This window comes from Tetrao urogallus (assembly GCF_951394365.1).
Source record: "Tetrao urogallus genome assembly, chromosome: 19".
NCBI lineage: Eukaryota > Metazoa > Chordata > Aves > Galliformes > Phasianidae > Tetrao > Tetrao urogallus.
The window spans coordinates 2243539-2257369 of NC_136832.1; positions in this window are offsets into that span (position 1 = coordinate 2243539).

Consider the following 13831-nt stretch of genomic DNA (forward strand, 5'->3'; position numbering starts at 1 on the left):
ATGCTGTGGCAGCACAGAATCCTAGAATGGCCTGGGTTGCAAAGGAGCACAGTGCTCATCAGTTTCAACCCCCTGCTGTGTGCAGGTCACCAACCAGCAGCCCAGGCTGCCCAGAGCCACATCCAGCCTGGCCTTGAATACCTCATGGTGTGGGGTGCTCACAGCAGATGCCAGAGGGCAGGAAAGCAGTTTTGGGGTGCACGCTCCGTGGCAGAGCAATGAGATCATCCCTGCCTTGCTGCAGCCTGGAGTCCCAGGCAGCTCCTGTGGGCCCCTCCTTCCCTTCTCCTCTTTCTGAACTCTGTGCTGAAGACAAAAGCCTGGTTGCTAAATTCAGCTCTGGATAGAAAAGCTTCATATGTAGGAATTAATTCAATTCCTGGCTCAAATTTATAAACAATTGTTTGGCTTTGTTTGTTTTTTTTTCTTTTCTCTTTTGTTTGCAGTCAGGAGGGGAAGTGGCGGGGTGTGAGGGAGGCCTGTGAGATAATTGTTTCCAAACCGCATTCAATGGAAAGCACCAAAAATATCCTCTGTCCTTTCTCATGCTGCTTCGTTCTCTGTGCACATCTTTGCCCATCCTGCTCTCCAGTGCTGTTTGTGTTCCACCGAACTCTGCTTTGGCTCCTGCTGCCCCACACGGCTTCACTGGGGGCTGCTCTGCCCCCGAACCAATGTGGTCGAGTCGTGCCTGGCTGCTCTGCTGCTTTCCTTTGCAGCTCTTGGTTTGCTGGGCCCGGAGCTGAGCGCAGTATGAAAAGGGCTGCAGCTCCTCCTCAGCCCTGATTCCCATCGCTGGATGTTGGCTCCTGTTTGAGCTTTCTGCTGAACTTCCAGTAGCTCCATAGAGGCGTTTTCTGCCGTTGCCTGGAGGAATTATTTGGAACAACAGACATGGCGGCCCATCTTTTAACACAATTCCAGCCCTCTGCAACAGGAACGCATCCCATCCCAACTCCCTCATTGACCCGGATGGGACCAACACCGGGGCTGAGATACCTTTTCCTATTGATACACGTGGGGTTTTTATACAACCGCCGGCTCCGTACAACTCAAACCCTGCAATCCGTTACAATCACCGCGCTCAGGGAGCGCTCCATCCCGGCTTCTATCCCACACCACCAACACCTCCCTCCTTTCGTAGGGCCGAGGCTGCGTGCGGGGCAGAGCCGGGCAGATCGGAAGAGAGCCGAGGAGAGCCGGGCAGAGCCGAGGAGAGCCGGCCGCTACGCTCCGCACCGGGGGACTTTTATTTTGACTGCGGCGCGGGGCGGCCGGGCGGGGGCAGCAGCGGCCGGCGGAGAGCGATGGGAGCCGGGCGGAGCCCGAGGTTTCGTCCCTTCCTCCGCCTGCAGGGGCGGCCCCGGCTCGCCTTGGTGAGCGGGAGCTGCTGTAGGGACGTGCGTGGGGGGCTGCGGGACGGAGCCGCGTTGGGTGACCCCGAACCCGCAGAACGCGGGCGTGGGTGCGGCAGGAGGTGTGACTGCCCTGCCCTGCCCCTTTTCACGGCAGTGGGACCCTCTGCAGTGGGAGCGGGGCAGAGCCGTGCTCCGTCCTGTGCCCCCCTATTCCCGACCCCCATCCTACCCTGTCCCCGTCTCACCCCCTTTGCTGTCCTTATCCCATTCTATCCTCATCTCATCCCTATCTCATCCCCCTTCTATCCCTATTACACCCCATCCCTATCTCCCTATTCCTATATCACTATATCATCCCAATTCCTGTCTTTGTCCCTGTCCCACCTTCGTCCTGACCCCGTCCCCATCTCTCTTCCATTCCCGTTCTTATCTTACAATATCCCCATCTCATTCCCCTCCCATCTCCATTCCATCCTGTCCCTATCTCATCCTCACTGCTGTCCCCATCCCTATCCCATCCCTATCCTGGTCCCGTCTCTCCCTGTCCCTATCCCATTTCCTCCCTGTTCCCATTCCATCTCCAGCCCGCCCCGTCTCTATTTAATCCCTCTTCCGTCCTTATCCCATTCTATCCTCATCTCACCCCCTCCTATCCCCATTCTGTCCTATCCCTATCTCACCCCCATCCCTCTTCCCGCTCCCATTCCCGCCCCCATCCCATCCTCCCTGTCCCCATCTCACCCCAGTTCCGTCCCCATCCCCGTTCCCCCCAGCCCCCTCGGTCCCGCCCTCGGCCCGCCCCCCGCCGTACGACGCCTCCCAATGGGCGCCGCCATGACGCCGTACGGCCGAAGGGACCCGCGGGGGCCGCCATGCTGCCGCGCGCATGCGCATTGGCCTCCGGAGCGTCTCCATTGAGAAGAATGAGGGGAAAGGGGCGGAGCCAAGGCGCGAGGAGCCGCCGCCGGGGCGGGGCTACGCTCCGGGGCTCCGGCCATGGCCACAGTGGATGCCGAGGTGAGTGAGAGCGGCGGCGTCCATCTACCCGGGCGGGGGGACGGAAGATGGGGGAGCGCGCAGTGGTATCGCCCAGGGCCAGGCGGCTTCTGTCGGGGGCCGGGAGAGGGCCGTGCCCCCGCCGCCCCATGGTTCAGTCCAACTCCTCTGAGGGGAAGAATGTGGGAGCTGCTGCCATTGTGTGTAGGGGGGCCCGGGACTCTGTATAAGTAACACCCCTCCGCGGCCGGTCGGTGGTATGGGCCATACAGGTTCCGGGGTTCCCCCCAATGGGAGCGGGTGCGCGCGGCGGGGGCGGGGGGAGCCGCGCCGGCGCCATCCACGTTCCGGGGTTCCTCGTGCGGCGGGGCGGCGTGCGGCGCCATGCAGGGTCCCGGGCCGGGCGGGCCGCCGCCGGCGGTTGGGCCGCCGCTATGCGCTTATACACGGTCCGGGGTGGCGCGCAGACGCCGGCTCGAGGCATGCAGGGTCCCGGGCCGCGCGGCGGAGGTTGTGGGGCGGGCGGCGGGCGGCGGGAGGAGTCGCGCGTCTCCGCCGGGCGGCGGGGCTGCGGGAGCCGCGTGTCCGCTTTGTGAGCGCTGGGCGGCCCTCCGGCCCGTTCGCTCCGTTCTCCGCGGGGCGCTTTACCCGTGGCCGCCTCCTGCGTGCCGTGCCGGAGCGCTCGGTGCCCCGCGCCCGGTTCTTCCTTCGGTCCCGCATTGCTGCTCACCTCGCTCTCACGCCGGTTCCCCGTCGCGCAGCTCCCGGCTGTGGCTCAGTGTCTCCAAGGAAGGGCGGCTGCTCCCCGGCAGCCCGGCCGGCTCTCCGTCACCTCGCTGAAGTTTTTCCTCGTGTTTTGTGGAACTTCTGCCCGCACCTCGCGGGTTGGCTTTGCGACCCTTTTAATTGGGAAGCATGCCCTGTAGCCCAGCTCTGCTCTCGGACCCAGCGCCTGCAGGTGGCCCGTGTGTGATGCGGTGCCGGCAGGGACTCGTTCAGGATTGAATTCCCTCCCTCCCCTTATGTCTGCTGTTGTTTTTGCCCTCTGACGGGCTGGCTGCGTTACTCCAGCCGGGATGCTCAGCCTGCAGTGCTGTGCGGAGGGCAGGGGCTGACCCTGCATTGCAGGGCGTTGTTCCACATGTGGGGTGCAAGGCGGGCACAAGTCGTGCCCACGAGCAAAGCTGTTGGCACTAATTGGCTCCAGGTAAGAACACGGGGCACAGACAAGGTCCTCGCGAGGCCCCAGGGGCAGCAGGTGAAGGACAAACCCCCTCAGAACTGTGGGCTCTCGGAGCCAAGCTTCGGTGAGCTTCTGTGCCACTCAAGCTGCCCAAAGCCAAACTGCAGGCGCTGCCCTCAGATCCTTCACACCGAGTCTGGTTTGGTGCTTTTACATATTTCAGACCTCCTGTAACTGCAGGACTAACATTAAAGTTGAAGGGAGCGGGCTTGCCTTGCTCAGCCAGTTTGATGCGATGGTGGGTTCCTTGAATTTGATGCTGCTGGCCTCGCTTGCATCAGTTTTAGTGTCTCTGTGTGTTTCATTCAGTGTGAGTTTGCAAACAGGTTCGAAGCCACGCCGTTTTTCCTCCTCGTGCAAACCTCAGGGCGTTGCACGCCAGGCAAGGTGCGTGTGTGGCTGTGATTGAAGTGCTTCTCCTCAGAAGTTACATTGCATTTCTCATCCTTTTTTTCCCCTCCTGTCTGTTCTCACTGTAACATTTTTTTTCATTTTTTTTTTCCACGGAGATGCAGCTTTGATCTTTAAAGCCAGCAGACACAACCCACATCGCAGATGGATTTCCCCGCTGCCCCTCAGCCAGTCTTTTAGGGTCTCTTTAAAAGTCTCAGCACCCTGCAAGTGCTGCTGCTCCCTGCCCTCCAAAGCTGGGCCTCGTGGGGCTGCAGATCAGCCGGTGTGGGGGCTGCACCCCGGCTTTGATCCGCGCTCTCATCCCTGCAGCCAGCTGGTGCTGGAGTGCTGCAGGCAGTCCTCCGCCCGTGCAATGAACTCCCCACTGGATTAAGGGGCAACGTTTGCTCTCGTCAAAGAGCTTCCTAGTCACGGGTCCCTGGCTGGAAGGAGGTTGCTGTAATAGGCCACCGAGTGCAGGAGGGATAATGGGAAAAGCCAGGACCTAATGAGCAGTGCCTTTGAGCAGGGAACGCGCAGACGATCTCTTCAGTTTCCCACTTTCTGTTTCACAGGTGACGTGAGATCCAGGGCTCCTTTCAGGCCTGCCCTGCCCTTCCTCCTCCCTCATTTACTCCTGCCAGCTGATAGCACAAGTGTGGAGAGGCTCTGCTTTGCTTTCCTAGGGCCACTGCTTTTAATGCACAGTCATCTTTTCTCCCTTTGGGAGCCTGTGTGTTTGATGGCTGCGGGACAGATGTTGTCTCCGGTCCCTTGGTGCAGTGAGGTACCTTTGTGTTACACTGACAGGAGATCCTGGGCACGTGTACAAGGTGGGGTTTCCAGTTGTGTTAGATTCAAGGTGGTTTGCAACATTTTAGCAGTGATTTTGTGTGAGGAGAGGAGTTTTCCCCACCTGTGACGTTGAACAACCTGATAAGGGCAGGAGAGTTTTGACTTCATGGATTGCAGTTGCAGCTGCCCCTTCCTTGACAAACAGATGTTAAGTAGTGCTGGCCTCTATTTCCCCAATGCCAATTCTCCCCACAGTGCTTCGGCCACGCTGAGCTAATGGTGAGCTGATGCCATTTGGAAATTCACCTTCTGTAAAGACAAACTTTAAATAACACCAGAGCGTTTAGGCTGCATGAGGCTCTGAGCACTGATGGAGCCGTGGCTGTCCCTGTTCCTTGCAGGGGAGGTGGAATAGATGACCTTTAAGGGTCTCTTCCAACCCAAGTGATTCAGTGTGACTTCCAAAGTTGTGAGGAAGCCTCAGAAGTGCCCTTCAGTTGTTAAGCTGATGTAGCTGAGCCAACGTGACTGAAAGAAGCGTCTGAAAAACAGTTTGTGAAGTGGAGGCAGAATCAAAGGCCTGGTTTGTACTTGGAAAGAGCTCTTGCAGTTTAATTATGCTGTCTGGAGAGAATGATGTTTCTTTTTCTTTGCTGAGGCGGTAATACAATAAATGTCCTTGCTGTGGGCATAGCTGTATTAGTTTGGAGATGATTTTAGACCAGGGCAGCTTGTTTGTTTTTGCTTTCCAAAGTAAAAGCTTGCTATGCTACTGAGTTTTGCCACCTTAGTTGTCTGTCTTCAGATGCAAATCAATTGCTCTCCCCTCTGCTGTGGCTGCGTCAGCAGAAGGCCTGCTAGAAGCCATTACCAGCAAAAAGTCTAACAACAAGGAGAAAAACGAACAGCTCTGCCGTGGGGGGGCTGAGCGGAGCTGTGTGAGCATGTGGTTGGTGGGCACACTGCTGGCAGCTGTGCCAGCTGCTGCCGTTGGCATCGCTCAGCAGCTCCGGGCTGCTGGCAGCAAATGAGGCACCGGTGCTCAGGGCCGTCACGTCTCCAAATGTGCACGAGAGCAGCTGATAGCAAAACCATTGGGGACCAGTGCTGCTGCAGTGCTGGTCTGAAATGCTCATCTGGGGCCTTGCTCTGTGTCACCTGCTGTGGTGTTTGTTGATCTCCTGGAGCTGGGGCGATGCCACCTGTGTGTCCTCTTAGAATGGGGCTGTGGGGGGGATGAAAGCAGCCCGTGTTCCTCATGCCTTTCTCTAGCAAAGTGCTGAAGCACAGCATGACGTCTACATTTTGGGCCCCGGCATCCAAAAATGATGTGGGGAGGAGGCAGAAGGGGTCATTCCTGCAAAGTCAGGGCTTTTACAGGAGGGTGGAGCAAGAGGCACCGCCATCTCCTGCTCTGTGCCCTGTGCTGGGAGGTCGTGCAGGGGCAGCTCCTGCTCCTTTCTGTGCCATCAGGTCCCTGGGGAGGGGCTGTCAGGTTTCCCCGAGCTCTGACCGCCTGTCTTGTGTCCTGGGGTTTGCTTAGTGCAGGACTGAGGGGCTCAAGGAGCCCCTTTGGGTGCTTCGAGATGTGCTTTGCTGGAGGTTGTCTGCTCTGTGATTGCTGTGGAAGCCAAAGGTGTGCAGGGCAGGGCTGGTGGAGCTGCTCATGCTGGGGGTCAGGGAGAAACTGCCCCGCTGCTCAGCCTGGGACCGGCACATCCTGCAGCGCTGCATGGGTAAATCCAACACGGCTGGGAGAGTGTGTGTAGCTCTGCTGGCTTGGCTGGTGCTGTGAAATGCATGTAAACTCAGAACAAACTCTGCTGAGAAAAGCTTTTGGTGCTAGTATTGCTGAGGTGTCTAAAATAGAAAGGCTTTCCTGCTTTTAATTAAAAGCACCTAGCACAGGCAAAGCAGTGAGGACGTGCAATGTATCCTCCTTTAGAGCAGGAAATGTTCTTCTGAGGGGATTCCTGGCTCCCCCCTGACCCTCACTGCTGTCTGCCTCCGCGCCAGGCGCTTTGCCCTGAGTTTGTGTTTCAGACAGTTTGGCCATGGGGCAGCAGCTGTGCTGGGAGCTGAGCAGGATGAGCGGCACGGCGCAGGGCTGAGCTGCTTGTGTGTGCAGGTTGGCATGGGGGCAAAGGGGAGCTGTTAAACATAACATCCAGCCTTTTGGGTGCTGTGTCTCCTTCTGAAAGCAGAGATCGGTGGCAGTGGTGAGTTGTGTCAGTTTAGAACAGCGAGTGGGACAGTGGTAGGATGGAAAATTCAGGTCTGCTTCTGTGTGCACGTGGTGACTCGTCCTGCAGAGCCAGCACTGGGAGCAGGAGGAAATCTGCAGGTATCACAGCTGGGGAGAAAGTAAATAGAGAGCAAGATAGCAAGGCTGGCTCAGCCAAGCTCAGAATAAAGCCAGGTAAATGACTTTTCTCATTTGTTACAGGGAAAGGCAAAATTATGCAAATGGGGATGAAAATATCCAAAGAGATTATAGCTCCCTGGGGCAGACAGCGTGAGTCAGGAGATGGCCGTGAGCTGCTGTTGCTAAAGCATTCAAAACCAGCAGCATAGAAGTGGGGAGCTGAGCAAACTGGGGTGAGTGAGAATGCCAGCAATGCCCCGAGACTGTAACAGTGCATGTGATTTGGGCCAAAGTGTTGGAGCCAAGTCCAGCAGGCTTGTGGCTGTGCAGGGCAGTATGCTGGGTGGGAGGAGGAGGGCGGCGAGGTTTGTTCCTTCTGGGAGCAGGGAAGCTGGCAGCTTTTGCAATTTGTAGCACTGAAGGGAAGGTGGTACTGATAGGATGAGGGGAATGGTTTTAAACTGAGACAGGGGAGGTTTAGGTTGGATATTAGGAGGAAGTTTTTCACACAGGGTGGTGAGGCACTGGCACAGGTTGCCCAAGGAGGCTGTGGATGCCCCATCCCTGCAGGCATTCAAGGCCAGGCTGGATGTGGCTCTGGGCAGCCTGGGCTGCTGGTTGGTGACCTGCACATAGTAGGGGGGTTGGAGCTGGATGAGCACTGTGCTCCTTTGCAACCCAGGCCATTCTGTGATTCAGTGAAGGACAATGAGTGTCTCCATGAAGGGACAACTGTTGCCCGAGGTTTGTAGCTGAGATATTCCATGCATTGGCCTTGCTTAGGTTAAGAGAAAAAGTCCATGTGGTTTCCAGAGTTCTACTTCACGTTTTTACTGCTGCTGAAAACTGAGAACATGAAGAGATGTGTTTTAGCATGCTGGCTGGCCAAAGGGAGCCCTGGGACCATTGACCAGGATCTGCTGGTGCATTTGAACGCAGCCCTGAGAGCTGTGAAACACCACGCGCTGGTTTTTCTTCCTTCTTCATTCTCTTCCTTTTCCAGCATGAGCTCCAGGGTTCTTGAGAACCTCTGCTGCCCTCCTCCTCTCCAGTTACGTTTCTAGTCCTTGCAGCTTCAGAGCAAATTTCAATAGGTAGTTTTTCCCAAGGGCTCAAAGCCAAAAGGCAAATGACTCAGATGTTTTATCCAATTTCAGCAGTAATTGGGGCTGTTTCTCAGAAGCTGTAGCCAGGTCCTCTCCAAAATCCTAATATTGTTTCCAGAAAGGGGAAATCGGACGTGCGCGTGGTCAGAGAGTCAGAAAGGGTGGTTATGTTTACAGATCACATACTTTATCCAGCTGTTGAGTTGGGAATGGAAAGTAGATCTGTTGCAATATGGGGATCTGAGAAGTGAACTGAGCTTTTTGATGAATTTCTTGTGTCCAAAGGGGTAAGAAGGAAACGTGCCCCCACCAAGTAGGGTTTTGTCCACGTGAGGAAGAGGGTGTTCAGGACAGAGCAGCATTCCCAGCCAGGCTGCTGGGTGCTTTGTGGATCCATCTGGTATCCTGCTGGCCTGCAAGTTTGAACACATAACTCCAGGTACGAGCACTTAAAGCATGAGTCTAAATATTTCATTAATTGAGGAGCATTATTAATATTTGATAGATTAAACCGGCATCCAGAAGGCACTGCAGCTGCTGAGGCAGGACATGAGGTGGTTCCTACTGCAGACTTGTAGGTAATAGCTTCTGTCAGCTCAGCTGTGTTTTACATGGTAAGAATCCCTGCATTCCATACGTTTGATCATAGAATTTGAGTTGGAAGGGGCCTGTGAAGGGCATCTGATCCAACGCCCTGCTGTGAGCAGAGGCATCTGCAGCTCCATCAGGTGCTCAGGTCCCTGGATGTCACCAGGGGCATCACTGCATCTCTGGGCAACCTGTGCCAGCGCTGCACCATCCCTGTCACAAAAAACCCTTTGTTTCTTTCCACCCAGTCTTTGCTTATATCCAGCCGATGCTTGTACTCTTCGATTTGGGATGTGTGTTTCTCAGTAGCACTAGGATGCGTTGTTTGCAATTGGAGCTTTGATGCATCTTTAATATGCAAAATGGTTGCATAGGACCTGCAGGCACCATCTCCTCTCGCAGTCACCCCTGGTTTTAGGCTGCCTGCTGCACACTGCTCTCTGTACCAAACTCCCACTCTTCTGGGATTACTCTCTGAGTTTTATGGCCTTCATCCCCACTGAAGCTCCCCTCGTACTGACGATGCAGTTCTGCTGTTGGGTTTCTTGAGCACCTATTCTTATGGAGCTGTACGTTGACAGCGCATCGGTTTTAATTATGACAGCTTTTCTTCAGAGCTGATTGGTTTGGTATCATCTCAGACCCAAGACTGCAGGTTCCCCTCCAAGGCGCTGTCATCTCCTCCCGCTCCTGGGTGCCAGCAGAAGAAAATCTGACCTGCTGTTGAGGTTGCCTGTGTTCCCAGCCACGCTGCTGCTGCAAGGCAGAGCTGGCCAAAGGAAACCACCCTGTGCACACTGGTGCCAGCAGCATGCAGCCCGTTTTGCAGACGTGGCCGAGAGTCCATTGCAAGAGGCCCCTTGGCCTATGTGTGTTTGTTTATACGTTGGGTGCCCAGAGATACTCCACATTCTGTTATTAAATGACAAAAACTCCACGAGTGGAAGTTTGTGGGGCTGCCAAGAGGTGCTCCTGATGCAACAGCCTTTAAAGAGGAATGTGAGTGGTGATGGCTGAGTCAGATGTCTGCCTGCCCTGGGACTGCAGCTGCTGACTGCTGCCTGAACGTGGAGGCTGCACAGGGAGATGAGACAACAGTCCTTTCCTTGCTGGGTGCTCATTAATGTTTTCTTGCTGCTGTATTATTAATTAAACAATTTTTTTATTGCTTTGTGAGTATAGGTGGTGCTTGGGGTGTAATCTGCTCATTTCCCAGCCCTTCTGAAGCGTGCGCTGTGCGCAATGAGAGCAGAGCACAAACTCACTGCGCTGCTGAATCCCGAAGTGAGGTAAATCTCTTGGGTTTGTTTTCCTTTTTTCTTCAAGTTTAGTTGATGTGCAGCTTCGGGAATGGTGAACACAGAGCAGGGAGCTGAGGACCTGTGCCTCCCCTACGTGCAGCAAGATGGTAAGACTTAAATGCAAGGAGGCTTTGCAGCGTTGGCCCCTCCTTGAGGCAGAAGATCACAGAGACAAAAAGAGGGTGTTGCATGAGAAAGGGGCACCGAAGGTGATCCAAACCCACAGCAACCTGGAGGTGGGAGGTTGGCCAGCAGGAGCGTGTTCTCACAGCATGGCCAGCAGTGGGGCAGGCAGAGCTGCCACAGAGGGACTGAGAGAATGTGCAGGTGAGGCTGGCTGCTGGAGTCTGCAGCTGGGATGTGGGATGTGTCTCTGCAGGAAAACCACCGTGCCCCAGCCAGCCCAGTGGGCTCATGGGCTGCAGTCCTGCCATTTGGCCTGGCATTGCCACGTCCTCTTGTCAGCCCACCTTCCTGCAGGTGCAGCCCCAGGGAGCACGACCAGCCCCTGAGAGGCCAATTCCCACCGCTCCAGGACTGTGTGCTTGATTCTGGACCATATGCACCAAAGCTGCTCGTGCTGCTGAGCTCAGCTGTGTGTCTGCATAGAGTTTCTGTTGGGTCCTAGGGTGGGTGAAGCCCCTCGGTCCCCATGTGCTCCGTCTGGTGAAGAAAAATGGAAAACTTTTTCTTTTCGAGAGTGTTCTGAAGTATTTGTGATTAAAGCCAATACAATTCCAAACATCCAGCACCTCCTCTCTGGGTTTCTGATAGCAGCGTTGGACTTTATCTGGAAGATGTGAGCTATGAAGTTTCTCATATCCTCTTATTACATTCTTAAATTAGGCCAACATGTCCTATTCCTGCCTTATAATTCTTGCAGGAGTTGCTGGCTTCTGTCTCCGAATAGCTTTGAAGGTGACAAGGACCTATTTGTGATAAGAACTCATACCAGTATGTTAAGCCCAAACAAACCCATGCAGTTATGGCATCCACTCTGTGCTCATTCTGTGCCCTGCTGGGCACTTTTGAAAAACAGAAGTGTCACTTTGGCAAGCTTTCCAGTTAGGTTGTTCACATCTATTTTTATGTTTTGCTTTGTTTTTTTTTTTAAATGTGGTTTTCAAGGAGTTGCAGTTGCATCCCCAGCACTTGCAGCTGGGGGCAGGTTGTGCAGTGCAGGTGAATGGCAGCATGGGGGGAGGCAGATGTTCCTCCCAGTAGCACTGGGTAAAGCTCTGCTCTCTTGGTTGATTCAGCTGTTTGATTTTTTTTTTATTTTTCAATGAGAAAAAGCCCGTAATGTTTTGGCATGAATTCCCAGTCCTTTCTTTCATTCTGTGTGTGATGAAGCCGTGTGGTTGCAGTCTCTTGCTCAGCCCGGGTAGGATCCCCTCCTTAGCAGGCTGCCATCAGAATTTCAAGGCGTATGAAGTCCCGCTTAAACCTCATTCTGCAGAGGGGTTGCTTTGTTTGGCTGCAAGCACAGCCTGCGCTGGGCTGTGTTCTCCTTACCTTGCAAGGAAGGAAAATCCACCAGCCTTGTTGTTTCCCTGCATTGCCAGAGCTCTGCAGACAGCACTTTCTGTTATCTGTGAGCATCCCTGTGTGCTGCACTGCCCGAGGGGTGAAGCAGGATGAGCTTTCCTGCTTCTCTCAAGCAGTGTGTGCAGGGCTTTGGGTTTGCAAGCATACAGCTCAGCAGATTATTGCTCTGCTGGCACCTCCAGGAATGAATTTCCAGGAACACAGCCCCATCTCCTTGAATACATGAATCAAAGTTTCTGTAACTCCTCACATGAGTTCAGGTGCTGTTTGGTGAAGCTCAGCTCTGGCTTAAGCTTCCCACAGCTGCTGCGTTATCTGGGTGCTGTCACCTCCCCTAACAGGGCTGCACTGCAATGAGGAGTTGTGTTTGCTGCCTTCAGCGTGGGGATGCACACTGCACTGTACATCATAGGTGCTGGTGTTGGAAAGTAATAATTGATGTGCTGTTGCATTCAGCTTTACCGGGAGAGCTGTGGGAGAGCTGTTCCTCAGCTGGGGGCTGGCGGCGATGCTGGCTGCTTGGACACAGCAGCCCATGTGTGGTAGGTGTGTGAGCTGTGCCTCCACCTGGGGCTGCTGGTTGAAAATATGCCCTCCTGTGTGAAAAACACCTGCTGGTTTTCATGAGCTTGTTGGATTGGTAGGGATAGCTGTTGGCTGCTGGTGGGGGTGGTTCCTTCGTGTGACGGAAGCTGTAGCTGCTAATTAAGATTGTTCTCAGAGTTCGTTTACACACAGCCCACAGCACAGACAGACTGAACTTCTGCAAATCTCAGTAAGAGCTGACACTGCTGGTCAGTACAGCTAATTTATGTGAAGGCATGAGGTTGGCCGTGTGGATATGGCACATCTGCACTGGTGTGAGTGTGGCCGTGCTGCTGTGTGTGCAGAGCAGAGTCACATCGATAGAAGCACAGCTATGCTGGGATAACTCTGGGTGTGCACCGAATGGACGTGAAGCATCGTGCTGTAAAGGTGTGCCTTTAACAGGGGGAGCCCAAAAGATGCAAAAATGGTGGCTAAAGCAGTAATCAGATCCTCGAATCAATCAGCTTCTTTACAGGCTATTGCAGCCGTCTTTGTCGTTGCGTGGTTTTGGATTGCTGTTTGTATAGATGTGTTTGTTTGGTTTTTGTTTGTTTTAAATGTCCAATGGGGAACAAGCTATTTTGAAAGCATGCAGATGCAAAGTTGAAGCTCTGTCCCAGGCCAAATGGGGCTGGCTGCTGTTCCTTTCTGCTACTTTCAGGAGGAGCCTCCTGGCTTGCTGCCCTCCCCTTCCCACACCCCAGTTGGGAACATTGCAATCTGAGTGCTGTGCACACATCTGGTAGTATCTCTGTGTTGGAGGCAACAGAAGGGCCAAAGGGAAATCCTGGGACCAGTCTGCACTGAGGATTATTTTATGAAGCATCCGTGTTCATTGCAGCCACGTGACCACGTGGATGAGATGGCTGAGTGGACTACAGTGAGATCACACTGAGTCTCTTATCTTCCTAGCACAATGAATCTCCGAAATTTAACCCAGTTTGAGTTTCTGCTGTGAGATGTACCTCTGCATCAGAGTCACCTGTAAGGTCCCATGGCACAAAGCAGGGGACCACCAAGAAGAGCAAAGCCTTGGGCAATCTCAGGACTCCTGAGAGCTAGCAGACCTGGGGCTGAGCTGATGTCATAGAATCACCAAGGTTGGAAAAGACCTACAGGACCATCCAGTCCAATGTCATTTTGTGCTGAGATGAAGGACTGACCTTCGTGAGTGTTGGGGATGGCAGCTCCCAGCTCTAAGGGAGCTGTCTGGGTGCCACTTCATGTTCTTGCTGTCTCCTTGATGACATCCTCAGCAGGACCATGGAGCTCTTCTGTTCTCTGCTACATCCTGCTTCAAGGCAGCGGCAAGATCCTGTGCTGATGAATGCAGTGGGGTCAAAAGAGGAACCCGCACCACGGACCATAGAATCATAGACTCAGGTTGGAAATGACCCAAGTCCAACTGCCAACCCATCCCTGCCAGGCCCACTGACTCCAGTGCCACATCTCCATGTTTTTGAATGCCAGGGATGGTGACTCCACAACTCCCATGCAGCCCATGCAGATGTACCACCACCCTTTGGTACAGGAAGTTTTTCCTAATAACC